This window comes from Patagioenas fasciata, chromosome 1 (genome assembly GCF_037038585.1).
Source record: "Patagioenas fasciata isolate bPatFas1 chromosome 1, bPatFas1.hap1, whole genome shotgun sequence".
In the NCBI taxonomy this organism is placed as follows: domain Eukaryota; kingdom Metazoa; phylum Chordata; class Aves; order Columbiformes; family Columbidae; genus Patagioenas; species Patagioenas fasciata.
The window spans coordinates 145,816,609-145,831,047 of record NC_092520.1 but is presented as its reverse complement, the minus strand read 5'-3'; positions in this window follow the sequence as shown (position 1 = coordinate 145,831,047).

Below are 14,439 nucleotides of genomic sequence, written 5' to 3'. Positions count from 1 at the left end.
ATTCAGCTTTCCTGTTTAGTTGCTGAGAGTAGTTTGGGCCTGAAGGCAAGGAAAAAGAAGAAAAAGATGGTTCTAAATGGCCTTGCACACCAATGACAGGTTATCGTTTAAACCTTTCTTCTAACACTGGGGTGAAGAGCAGGGAATATGGCAAATGTCCTACATTTATTGGACCTCCAAAGTATTAAAAAACATTGTTTGAATGCTCCTCATGATTAGACAGAAAGGAAGGAAAGTCCCAAGGGAGGCAGGATGATGACTTTCCACTCTGAAGGTGAAATCTACTTAGCAAAAGACAGCAGCCTGTCTTTTCCTGGACTCCTTGCAATCCTCATCCCTACCAGTCATCTGGCATGGGCTTGGAAATATCAAGCCATCATTATTCAATGTATTCCTAGCATGACATTTTCTTCAGCAGAATTTCATATGATTTCTGTGGTATTTTGTTATTGCTTCTTTTATGAATGTTAATAAGATTTTCTTAAAGGGAAAGAAAAAAAAAAAAAGAAGAAATCAAGCTTCTTGAGGTAATTAGAAAGGAATAAAATAAAAAAAATAAACAATCCAATAAAAATGTATCTAGATTTTATATAAAAATATAACTTAATCTACTTAAAACTAGTATACTAAAATATTATCATAGCATCTTAATCGTACACTTAAAATATTCTGGAAGAACAGAGAATTAGTGTCATGTTGACAATGTAAGAAAGATGAGTAACTTCGAGAAAGGTTGTTAAAATGTTTGAAATTGTGTCTTTCTTCAGTCATGCTACTTTCAAGGTTGAATTCACATGCGTGAAATTATACCACTGCTACACACTTATCATCATTATTGCTTCAGTAAAAACGTGAGGGTTCAGAGTACATCTGTGAAATGCTGCAGTCCAAGGAAGAAAGGAAGGAAAATCTAACATAATGTTCCTGGGATTTAAGAAGGAAAAAAAAGAACACTCCTGCCATTTTTTAAATTTCAGTGAAAATATGTGCCTTCTCTAATCATCACTACAAAGTTGAAAGTCATATGGCAAAGGAATCTGAAACCTGACGCATATAATCTTTAGAGAAAAACATCATTTTACGTAACACTACAGAAGAGCAAAATTACATATACACAACAGTGGTTTGCAAGCATACATTAGATAAACATACGATGAAGCACTAAATATGTTTAGTAAGGATTCTGCTGATGTCAGTTCACTGGGGGAGAAGTACTTCTCAGGCTTTCTACTGTTTCCAAAGCAGGATTTCTTACATTTCTGTTGATGTGCTGTCAGTGTTTGGAGCTGCAAAGTAATATTATCTTTGTGCTGTGATGAAAATATGCCCTTGAGGTTACCATGTTCACATAATGAATTGCTTCTAATGTACTTTGTCTGACTATAGCCGCAACTTTCATCATTCTTGAGAAGAAGAACCTGTTACATGGTGAGTGGGGAGGCAAAGTATCTAGTTGGTTTTTTTTTTATTGTTGTGCATTTACTATGATCTCTTTGTTTTGTTTTATTAAAGTCTCAGTCCCAGGAAAATGAATACATTAAAATACATCAGCCTCATAAATGTAACAGGAGGACTAATCAATCAAAAGGAACATGAGAGAACAGGAATTTTTGAAATTGTTTTCTTCCAGGAACATTTTTCTTCTTCAGCTGCCTACCATTTTCAAATATATTGCTCCAGCTTTTAAGAAACTTTTTTTTTAAGCTTCAGATAATTTAAAGCAGAGGAAAAAAGCAGGGAAAATTCTAAACATACTCTCAATGTGTGAATATAGCCCCTCAAGGTTTATTTTCTTAGCTGTATTTACAAAAGCTAGAGCACTTTGGGAATGATGTAAAAATACACATGAAGGCTTGCAGACATTTTACTGACATATGCTCTTCCTGACAAACAAAAGCTGTGAAACTTTACTAGTGTGCTAGCTAAAACTGTACAGCTTGGTACAAGTTCATGTGGATTTAAATGTCTATTGGATTAACGTCTAAAATCTTTTTGAAAACGTACATTACTATAGATAAGCAAGACTACCTCTGTTTTGTAAGAATAAAATCTGTGCATACACCCAAGCAAACAAGCTTCCAGTGTTTTGCAAAAGTGTGAAAAATCCTGTTTATATCATTCAGAGGAATTGCCACAGGAGAGGCAGTATACATATATAGACATCCATGTCCCAGTAAGGCTCTAGGGAAAGCTAAGTAAAAATTATCTTATGATTTCAGTGGAAATATTAACAAAAGGTAAAATTTGGACATGATTTTTAGAACTGAGACTTTAAAATCTTGCCTAGTGGTAGCTTTGACAGTTTGAGAAAGGAAACAGCTCAACACAGAACGCAGAGTAACTACCCAAAACTCATTATTAAATGGAATAAGAAAAAAAATCTGTACATCAAGAAAAAAAAATGAAGCACGAAAAAGTTTCAAGATGCCCAGATGAAGATGTTGTTTCAATTTTTATTATGAGTTCATGGTAACAGAAACAGACACAGTCAGTGATGATGTTGAAGCATAAATGTGGTGGGTTGACCCTAGCTGGACACCAGGTGTCCACCAAAGCCACTCTATCACCCTCCCTCCTCAGCTGAACAGGGGAGAGAAAAAATTGCAAAAGGCTCATGAGTCGAGATAAGGACAGGAAGAGGACACTGACCAGTTACCGTCATGGACAAAACAGAATCAACTTCAGGAAAATTAATTTAATTCATTACCAATTGAATCAGAGTAGGATAATGAGAAATAATAATAAAAAACCCCTTAAAACACCTTCCCCCCATCCCTTCCTTTTTCCAGTTTTCTCTACCTCCTTCCCCCAAGCAGCACAGGGGGACAGGGAATGGGGGTCGTGGTCAGTTCATCACACATTGTTTCTACCACTACTTCCTCCTCAGGGAGAAGGACTCCTCACTCTTGCCCTGCTCCATAGTGAGGTCTCTCCCATGGCAGACAGTTCTCCTTTAACTTCTCCAATGTAAGTACTTCCCATAGGCTACAGTTCTTCACAAACTGCTGCTGCGTGGGCCCCTTCCACAGGTTAAAAGTTCTGCCAGCAAACCTGCTTTAGCTTGGCTTCCTCTCTCTATGGGGCCACAGGTCCTGCCAGGAGCCTGCTCCAGCATGGGCTTCCCACAGGGTCACAGCCTCCTTTGGGCATCTACCTGTTCTGGTGTGAGGTCCTCTGTGGCTGCAGGTGGAGATCTGCTCCACTGTGGTCCTCCATGGTTGCAGGAGGACAGCTGGCCTCTCAATGATTTGCACCATGAGCTGCAGGGGAATGTCTGCTCTGTCGCCTGGAGCACCTTCTACCCCTCCTTCTTCACTGACCTGGGTATCTGCAACATTGTGTCTCTCACATGTTCTCACTCTTCAGTCCAGCTGCAGTTGCGCATTTCCCGCCCCCCTTCTTAACTATGTCATCCCAGTGGTGCTACCTCTGTTGCTGATCGGCTCAGCCATGGCCATTGGTGAGTCTGTCTTGGAGAAGGCTGGCACTGCCTCTGTTGGACATGGGAGAAGCTTCTAGCAGTTTCTCACAGAAGCCACCCTTGTAGCCACCCTGCTACCAAACCCTTGCCACACAGGCCCAGCTACCACAAATTGCATTACATTCTCAGTGCTAAATCAAATATCACGAACTAAGGCAACATGTTCTTCTGTATTCTGTAAGGAAGGCAACTTGCTTCTCTAGATTAATATTTTAGCTTTTTTTTTTTTTTTTTTTAATTGTGCTGCTTGTTGCTGTGAGTTAGATTGCCTGGAAACAGAGTTTTTGTGACTCACTCATTTGTATATTCGAAGTGGAGATGGAAAGAAGGAAAGGAAGTACCATAAATTAAATATAAAAATAAAATGCATTGCTTTGTATGACCTGCTTGAAATGCCCAATTAATGTCTGCTTGATTTAGTTACTTTTTTTTTTCCCCTTGTCTATCTAACAAATAGTTTCATAGTACTGTGTTGAACACAGTTTATTTTTGCCACTAAAACCTTGGATCCCAGTAGGGGTTACTAGTACTATGACATGAGTTTTAAAAGCTCAATACCATGAACACAAATCTTTTTAAAGATGAAAGATTTCATGTGTATCGCTCCTGAATCTATTTAACTCTAAAGCACCTTCTCTGAATTGAAATATGTTTCCCATTAATTTCTTGAGCTATTGTGTTACAATAAAAGCTTCCTCATAGTCCATTCAGTTTCAGTACCTGTACTTTAATCACTAGACCAAAACACAAAGACCTGGACGTCATGAAGCCTGCTTTCTGCACCCAGCTCTGCCATCCTCCTAGCACACCCTGCTATTTCAATTTCCTCAACAGAAAGGGAAAGGGTGATAAAACTTTCAAACATTTAAAGCAATTTATACCAAGTTTAGTGGTTGTTATTAAATTCCAAAAGTTTGGCTTGTATTTTATATCTTACCATACTAAATTCCAATGTAGATCTTAGGGCATTTAAAAAGTGATAATTTTATTGCAGCTTTTCTGTGAGGAAAAAAAAAGCCAGAAAGGAATATATCAACTAGCTGTACAATAAAGGACTCTCCAGAGATTCATTAGTAGAGCTGACTGAAATTTGGATTACAATTTGCTGATTAAGTTTTAAAATTTTTCTTTGTTCAACTTGGGAATGAAAACCAGCTTGTGGAACCAATTTTCATTTGGTTTTGTTTTGCAGACTCAGAAAATGTCATTGAAGAAAATTGCCTTAGGGAATTTGTCATTTTTAAAAGTGCAGTTTGAAACTGAAGTGTCAACCAGAATATTACATTTTTAAACTGGTATTATTATTTAATGTTTTTTTCATTGGTAACAATAACAACTTTGGAGAAATAGTACTGCTGATGACCTAACTTGATGTGAAATAGAACAGTAGAATTTTTTTTAAGTATTTTGGACTACGTCTCTTAATGATGACTGAGAATTCTTCTTCTCTAAATAAAACTCTATTAGACCAGTTGTTACTAGCATTACTACAGCATAAATGCACAAGTGTTTAGAGGGAAAAAAGTATTTCACTTGGTGCTAATTAGCTACTGTATTTAATTATCTTGTAAAGAACAGGAATATACCAATATTGACAGTGAAATGATGCATACAACATTAAAATACAAACTATGTACAAATAAAACCCCATGGATAAAGAGCAAAGCTATTTCTGGACTGAATATTATATATGTTAGACAATTCTTTTGAAATACACACTTTTTCTTATTATCTGGTTCACTCAGTTCTCTAAAGAACAACTCCATTTGTTCTTCTCTGCCTCTCCTTGCTCAGAAAGTTTCCTCAGCTGGAGTCCATTGCATTCTCATCCAGATTCCCACATGTAGTTGTCAAATATATCTTTCTAATTAGGAAAGTAATAACCCCAGATGTCATTTAATCATTAGTCTGCAGCCACTTAATCTCATCTCTGAATCTCCATTCAGCTTCTCTTGATGCCTCTTACCATAGTGACTTTGCATGGAGACAAATCTGTCACACTACAGAGCACTGAGAAAATATCAAAGGTCATCTTTAACTATGCACAGTTCAGGCAAAGTTCATATATGCTCAATATGTGTTGTAAGACATGACTAGTTAGGATAATATCTTATACAAGTGATCATGGTGTTGTATGTCTGATCTGAGCAAGGCCAAATGAAAGAGAAAACAAATGAGAAAAGCAAAGTAAGATAACCTTCTTTTCCCTCCACCACCTCCCCAACATTATTCATTAGATAAATAAAATTTGCATTTAGATAATCTACGAGCAAGTTGTTCCTCTTCAGTAAAGGAGATGGGGAGTGGTGGGTGTGCGTGCATATTAAATTTCTGTGAAGCGCATATCATTATTAGAGTGAATGTTTACAATAGTCAATGATTTTTATTTATTTATTTATTTATTTTCCCCACAGTGGGTAGCTTCAGACAGAGCAGAGCTGTTTTCACATAGTCCTTCTACACCTAATGAGAAGAGGAAGGCTTCTGCAGAGCCTAACACAGCACATCCGTTCAGTTCTGAATGGCATGCTAGAGCAACTTTACTGTTTTTCCTCAACTGTAAAGTAATCATCTCATCCTGTGATCCACAGATACTTCTAAGGGTGCTGCAAGGTGTACCTAAGAGCTGCAAACCTTTTCACAGTGTATTTGAATTCAGTTTACAGGATTTTTCACCTGCAATGAAAAATTGTTAAGGACCACAACTAGAAGAAATTAGAAAATCACTGCTCTAGATACAGGCTAATAAGATCGTTCTTGTGAATCTAAAGATAGATGTTGTGAGAAAGGCTTATTTACTGTTTTCCATTTTCAAAGCTGTACAAATATATAAGATTTAATCAGCTGAATTAACTCTCAGATGAAAATTTAGATCACCCTCGCAGTCCTATGACACTCAGTTACCAATGCCTTCCTTTTCACTCTGTTTTCGTCTTACCCTGTCATGCTTTGGTAGCCTGTATCTCTCCTTTTAAAAGGATTCTTTGCTGCCATCTACTTGGCGCAGCCTATTACAGCAGCACAAAGTGCTACTGAAACATAGTATTAATAGTATACAATGATTTCCATATCTGTGTAGGTTCCTATGGAACTTTGCTCTTAGAGACTGCTAAGATTGCCTTTGGAGCCACAATAAGATGCAGATATACTTTTTTGATGGAAATTAGTAGCATAATTTACTGTACTAGCTTCTCTTGTTAAGTTTATAGACATACAGAGTACAAAATAAAATATTATGCTACTGAATAGTATGGAAAGAAATATATTTGAGGATAAAAGTGAGTTTTGAAGCAATTAGTCTTATAATCAGAAGACTGTATTTTTATCTGCATACTTTTGGGAGTATTAGAAAAATGGTGTATGTGCAACAGAAATAAACATTTGACTTGGGTTTGTGTACAGCAAAAGATGTACACTAAAACAACCCAGACATCATTTTTACTATTTGTTATAAAAAGGTCAAGAGTCAGTATTAATTGAAAGAAAGTGGACAGGTAATGAAACTTCAGCAACAGATATATCTCTGCTTTTAAATAACACCCCCTATATAGCCCACCATAAAACAAGTGGTGAACAACGTGGAATAATGGGTGCCATACCTTTCAGTAACCACTTCTAAAACACTCTGGAAGTGAAACCAACACAATTACATCAGCGAAAATTCACACATCTCCTGTGAATGCTGATAGATACAAGCCCTGACGTAGCACCCAAAGCCAAAATGTGCCAGCTACTCTCCGCATAGCTTCAGCAGGAGCTGCATCGGAAAGGTACCCCAAAACAACCTTTCCCTTGCAAGGGACAAGTAGTTCTGAAATGCAAATACCAGGGTGGGCACAGAAGAGTCATGCTAAAAACTGGACAAATCCCCTTTCAGACAAGTAAGGGAAAAAAAAAGAACAAGGAGGTGGGGGTAAACAAAATACTGATAAATGAACATAGTGATCTAAAGCCACTTTTCTGTTTCAATTATCCTTGTCTCTGTAAAATCACTTCAGTGTTTCCCGACCACTGACAAGAAGAGTCAATTTATTCAAGTACTAATCCTATAAATGGAAATTTAGATCCCTTAGGATTGTAAATAACCAGGGTGAAGCATCCTGAAACAGATGAAATCTTGAGCAAAATTCTGCCATTTCCTGGAAAAACAAAGTGATGCAAATTCTAATTTGAGCAGGAAATTCTTCCTTTTAGAATTGCTTAAAATGTAATCAGTGGGAGATACTATTTCTTGAAGGTTTTTGTAAGTTGAAGAAGAGTTCTGATCCTGACATCTTGAGGCATTACAAAACTACTAAATATTAAATAGTATTCAGAATCTGCATAAACAAGTACATCTGTCATTATTTAAAGGTCCAGCAATGACACTTGGAAAAAAAATGAAAAAGACAAGACATGAAACAAAAGAAGAAAGAGAACAAGATGTCACAAAAAAGACCCAACGAAAATCATATGTTCAGCTAGAAATGTTTGCAGTCTCTTTGCATGAAAAAACAGTGCTGCCATGCTGTCAACAACAAGAACAACAACAACAACAAAAAATATATATACCTATACATATATATATATATTTATATAGGAGAGGTCCCTGTACCTGTATTTACTTTGAACGTTTAAGTGGCTCTTCCTCAGAGATCTTTTTGTTCTGGAGTTGCCTTTGATTTCCAGAGGCATCAAGGTAGAGGCATGCATCCAGCTTCACGAATACACGCTCCTAAGACAGCACGAGGAAGCAGAGACTCAACTCTGGCTTCTAGCACTCACCAGGAGCACGCAGTTTGCCAAAGAAACCTGATGCTCTTACACTACATATAAGGTTGTTATCCCAAATGCACATCAGAGAGCAAATCTCTCCCACAGCCTTTACGATAAGTGATCATAATCATCCAGAAGTGAGAGCTCAGGGACTGACTGGTCTGTCTGCCTGTAGTATGTAGAGTCCCAAGCGCATCTTATCTTGTGAGAGTACCGCAGGATAATTTGCTTCCCCCCATCTGCACACACCTTTGCACAGGCACCTATGTGACAGCCAGGTGTAGATCTTAGGACAACAGCACCTGCATTATACCAGTGAATTTGCTAATGAGCGAAGCAAGATATTTTATATGTATGATATGTTAATCAGTGCAAGTTTTGTTACCCACCCCTGTAGTGCTTTACCTTGAGCTTCACCCACAAGAAGGCCTCTGCTGTGTTGGGTCAGCACTTAGTACTAACATCAGTGTCCTGGGTCTGCCACAGTGGTAATGCTACACTTTCAACAAAGCCAAAGCTTTTACTCACTGAGTGTCATGCATCATCCCTGGGTGCACCAGACTTTGAGAAACCAGAGCTAGTGAAAGATGTCCCTGCCCATGGCAGGGTGTTTGGACCACATGATCTTCAAAGGTTCCTTCCAACCCAAACAATTCCGTAATTCTATGGCAAGGGGATTTTGTTGAAACTATTGTCAGAGTTTTGGAACTAAAGAGATATGGACATGATAGTTTGGTAAATGATGAAGAGGCTCAAGAAAGCACATTTTTATCTATCAGGCACGCTAAACTGAGAAAAGTCCTTCATTGATGGCTCCTTTACCTTTTAAGATTCAGTCAGCTTTGTTGAGGTTACCCAAGAATATGAAAAACAGAAACTGCTCCTACTTCTGGTTTCTGGGTTCTACAAACAGTGGGACACTTCATATTTTTCATTGTACAGAACAATTCCTTTTGTACAAAATAGATTAGTGGAAAGCTAGCAATAGCTTCTCTTTATGACAGGCTTTCTGTCAAACCTCATTTTAACTTCTGTCTTCTAGAAAAATCAGTGCAATTAACTGTCATGGTTTAGCCCCATGCCCTTCTCCTACAGCTGACAACTAAAACCACGTGGCGCTCACTCACCCTTCCCCTGCGCCCGATGGGATAGAGGGGAGAATCAGGAAACAAAAGGCAACATTCGTGGGCTAGGATAAGAACAGTTTAATGGAACAGCAAAAAGCGAAGAAAAACCCAATACCAATAACAAACATGAAAGAACATACAAATGGTCTCCTAGGGCAAGAAAGATAGAGTGTCATGCTGGAGTGCTGCACTGTTGCATGTTGCATCTGGAATTTGTAGCTGTTAGTGAGATATTGCTGCTTGTGCACCATTGTTGCACAGTTGGCATCTACTGTTCTTTGACTTTCAGCAATCCTGCCCAGCAATCCTGGGCAAGGTAGACAGCTGTTTAATGTCCTCCATCTCCACAGCTTCTATGCCAAAAGCCCACCAGTACCCTTTTGGGTCCTTAAAACACCCTGTTCTGAGGCAGTCTATGCCAAGGATGCACAGAGCATCTGGTCCAGTCACAATGATGTGCTATTGCCAGTCTTTCCCAGTCAGACTCACTTCTGCTTCTAATACAGTCAACTGTTGAGATCCCACAGTTACTTCTGAAGTACAGATACGTTCTGCCCCTTCATAGTTGATGGAATTAGGGTACATTGTGCACTGGTGTCCACTAGAGCCTTGCACTCCTGTGGGTCTCTCTTTCCAGGCCTTCTAATACACACAGTCCAATAAGCCAAATTGTCCCCCTCCTCTACCTTGTTGGAAGCAGGGCCCCTCTAGTCCTAGTCATAGTACTAATTCTTCTTCTCAAAAATAAATCAGAAGTACCTTCAAGAGGGTCATAGGTAAGATCAGCCCTTTTGCTCTGTCTGGAGAATTGCCCACTGGAAACTGGAGCAGTATTTTTCCTGGCAGAGTCACCTGTTTTGGTTGTCTTTCCTTGCAACTCACATACCTGTGCCTCTAGGGCTGAGGCAGGTTTCCCATCCCACCTCCTCATGTTTTCTCTATGGTCATACAGGAAAAAATTCATATTGACCTGTTTCTGAATAACCTTGATATTCTCTCCCTTGAACCAAGGAATGCTCAAGCCTAAACTAGTCTAATGTCCCTGGGATACTGGTCAGTACAGGTGGGAAGAAGAACTTATCCTTGAATCACTGGAACTCTAGGGATAGGTAGTTTCTCAGCTAACATGTCTGGCAGTTTCTCTACAGCCCAGATGCAGGCCCACAGGGAGGAAGACAGACTTCACTGGTATCATCGGAGCTGGCCAGCCAATTAATCCACCATTTGTTCCTCTCCTTCTTTACAGGACATTTCTACCAGTGAGCTGGCATAGGACAATGGCGCACTCTGCAGGAACTTCAGCCACATGGGTTGTGTGCATTGGATTTCATCGGGATTTGTGGGTAAATCCTCATTGTTTGGGTTATTATAAATCAAGTCCAGAACAGCTAATTCCCTCAAGTACTGGATATCTTACTCCATGGTGGTCCATTTGCATGGGTGACAGGTAACATCTTTCTTGCAGGGGTACCTTTCCTTCACACCTGGCAGAAGTCACCTCCACAGGCTGAGGGTTTGCGTCTTTTTCCCAATTGCCTTGTTAATTGCCCCTCCCTAGACAGAGGTCCCAGCTGCTTGGCTTCCCTGCTAATTCCAAACCCCTGGCCCCATTATCTCAGCATCAGAGCAATTAGGCAACAATGTGCTTGCTGGGATGATGGCTGAAAACTTTTTGTATATCTTGCAGCTCACTTGAGGATGGGAATTGGGTGATTATCTTTGGTTCTGCCTCTTCCTCCTGTTCTAGTTCATCCTCACCCTCGTTCATCATCATTCCTCACTAAGTGAACTGTTGTGGGGTGGTTTTTTTTTTTTTTTGTTTGTTTTGTTTTGTTTTTAAATTTCTTTTTCTGTATAGCAGCAACTGATACAGGCATGGTATGCTTCTCTGGTTGAGCTGTAATGCCCATCACCTGGATTTGAGCAGCCACAGTGCCTGTTGCTGGGGTTTGAGAAGCTGTAGTGTTTGGCACGAGGATGGGAGCAGCCACAGTACCTGTTGATTTGTTATCCCTCTCTTCCCCCAGAGGGTGCTGTATGGTGTTGAGTAGTGTTTGGAAGATACTGACCAGTGCCCAGCACAAAGCAGTAAGCTGTGTCTCTTTGGAAAAGCCACAGCATTTTCCATTTAGATACTCTATCACTTCATCAGTGTCCTGTAGTTGTTCAGGAGTGAAGCTCCAAACCACTGGAGGTGAGAATTTTTCTAGCTACCTGCCCATATTCTCCCACGTGCCATGCCACCTGTGACCATCCAGCCTCAGGGCAAACCTCAGGCAAAAATCTTTCTGTAACCCTAGACATGAACTGAAACACATTTAGGAGACATGGCATAAGAGCATGCTAGCTTGAATATCCACAGAGTGTTCAAAATTCTCAGAAACTGTTGCACCTAACCTGAAAGAGAAAGTGTTGGTGGACCTAGCCTGAAGGAGAAAGGGAAGGTGAAAGAACAAAGGAAAGTTCCTCGACGCTCCTTCCGGCCCCGTTTGCCCCATAGAATTGGTGTGATCACTAATCAATTCCAAGAGCTGGCACCTGAGGTAAGGAATTATAACAGTGCTGCAAACAAGTACCAGCCTAGCCATGTGGCCAGAGATGTTATCATACAATAAGTCAATAACACACAGGACAACAACATGATAACCCTAATCCTTCTCCCAGAGGTGATAAGCAGCACTGCAGGCAACACATAGTGCACGTAGGAATTTCCATAACACAGCCGTGTGGACAAACAAAGCTACATCGTGACCAGCGACTACTTGACTAATATAGTAAAAGCACATTTTAACACGCTCTGGTCAGACCTGTTGCTCTCCCAAGTCTTCGTTGCCCCACACTGGGCACCAAAAAAGGACTGTTGTGGTTTAGTCCCAGTCACCCTCCAGCTGGCAACTAGAACTACGTGCCACTCGCTCACTCGTCTCACACTACCAATGGGATGGCAGGATAATCACAAATCAAATGGTGATGTTTGTGAGTTGGGATAAGAACAGTTTAAAAGAACAGCAAAAAGGAATGAAAAAAAATAACAATGATAATCATGAAAGAATATACAAAGCAAGGAATACACAACACAATCTCTCACCAAGTGGAAACACTAATATGCAGCCTGCTTCCAAGAAGCATTTCTCCTGAGCAGGGATCACAAACTCCAGACTGCAGGTCATACCAAAGTCTGCCCCCTGTCCCAGACAGCAGCTGACACTTGAAACACAATAGTATCAAACTGCATGGTCCTGGAAAAAAAAAGAGGACACTGGACCACCGCAGCTCCCCAGCAGCAAGAGAGAGAGATTCCCCCCCTGGCCAGCCTCTATTTTAAACAGTGCATGTCTTTATTTGGTATTGTGTATCTCTTTGGCTAGTTTGGGGTCATCTGTTCTGACTATGTCATCCACACAGCTTCCTGTGGAAACTGATCCTATATCAGTCAGCTCAGAATGTTCACAAACTCATTCTTTTCCTCTCTGAACATCTCCATTTTATTGAGCAGTCATGCAGAGAACACTCCCTCTGCATGCAGACTGTCATGACATACTGATTTGTCTCAGTTGCTCTATTCCTTCAGGACTCCTCTGGACCCCCTTTTGTAGAACTTTTTCCCTTGCCTGTCTTCAAATAAATCTACTTTTTTTGCTGACCTGCAACTTTAATATCCCTGGAAAAAAAACCAACCAAAAGCCAGGTTCCTTCATGAACAACAGAGGTACACATTTTTACAGGCATATGAATGTTTACAGAGTGTTTTTGTGCAGAGAGATTTTAAATTCAGTGTATGGCAGCATTCTGTTTGCAGCAGGGAGGCAACGTATTTTTTTTCCTGTTGAAAGTTAGAAAAAAAGAATGGAACCACTCATGACATTTTTATTGTGAACAGTATTTTACTTTTAGGATTTATTGCTTTAGAAATCTTAGCAGAACAAATATGAGATCTTCTGGGATTAAAGTCTTTGAAGTAAGCACTCCTTACAGACACAATTGTTCCCTTTTATATTTCTGTTGAATTGTTGCTCCATATAAACAGAACATTTCTAGCCAACTCCTTCCATCCTCCTCCTCAAATGGCAGTTAAGTAAAATCCAGGCCAGGAACCTAATCACTAAGATTTTTATGCTGAAATACATACCTAATTACACTGTTGCTTCAGGAGTGGCTGCTTATTAATTATGTCTTTTTTTTTTTTGCTTGTGGAATTTGCTTTGCTACTCTGTGTAATACCTCTATGGTATTACAAATAAATATCCCATTGCAAAAATTGAAGAGTAATTAGAAGATAAGAATGCTAGACTGGATTACAAGTGAAAACAATGACTACTAGCACGTAGTGACTTGTCTGACCATTATGGGAATGACAATATTTTCATTTCAGCTTTTGAAACCTATGTTACAGGATGTGTCTTTCTACTCTTCAGCAGGAGAACAACCACATACTAGGTCACTCACAGTTCTTACTGCTTCCAGGAAGCTTAAACAATTTTCTTCTTTAGTCACTGCTCTTGCTGCTGCTGGTATGATAGATGAGAGTGACTACTCACCAAAAATACTCTTAGGCCTGGCAGGTTTACCCAAACTTTTCTAACTACATAACTATCTCATCCTTATGAACAAATTAGTTTTGGGAATACTTTTGACATATCATAAAATAAATAAGGTCAGACAAACATTTCTTGGTCCGTGGTCATTTCATGACCAGTGTTGGTGTAAGCAATTAATTGATTCTACATGAAAGAAAGAGCTAAAGTCATCTCACGTTTGTGTCAGTACAGAGCAGCTTAAGTGGAAAATACAGAACAATAGTTGCAATGACCAGGGATGAGCTCTGTCATTGAAAATTCTTATCACTGGGATGTTGATTAGTGAGATATTGCTAGAACTTGTTTTGTCAGTTCAGTTGACTTCCCTGATGCACTATATGGTAAGCCAGATATTCAGCTGGTTTCTATGGCTGTTCAGTCTAAGTGCTCAGACTCACTATAGCTGAGGATCTAGCCTGTATCTTTTGAACCATCATTGTAACTCCTGAAAGCCAATATATTCTGTTTTTAGAAGAAGAGGCAGGAGGGCAACACTGAA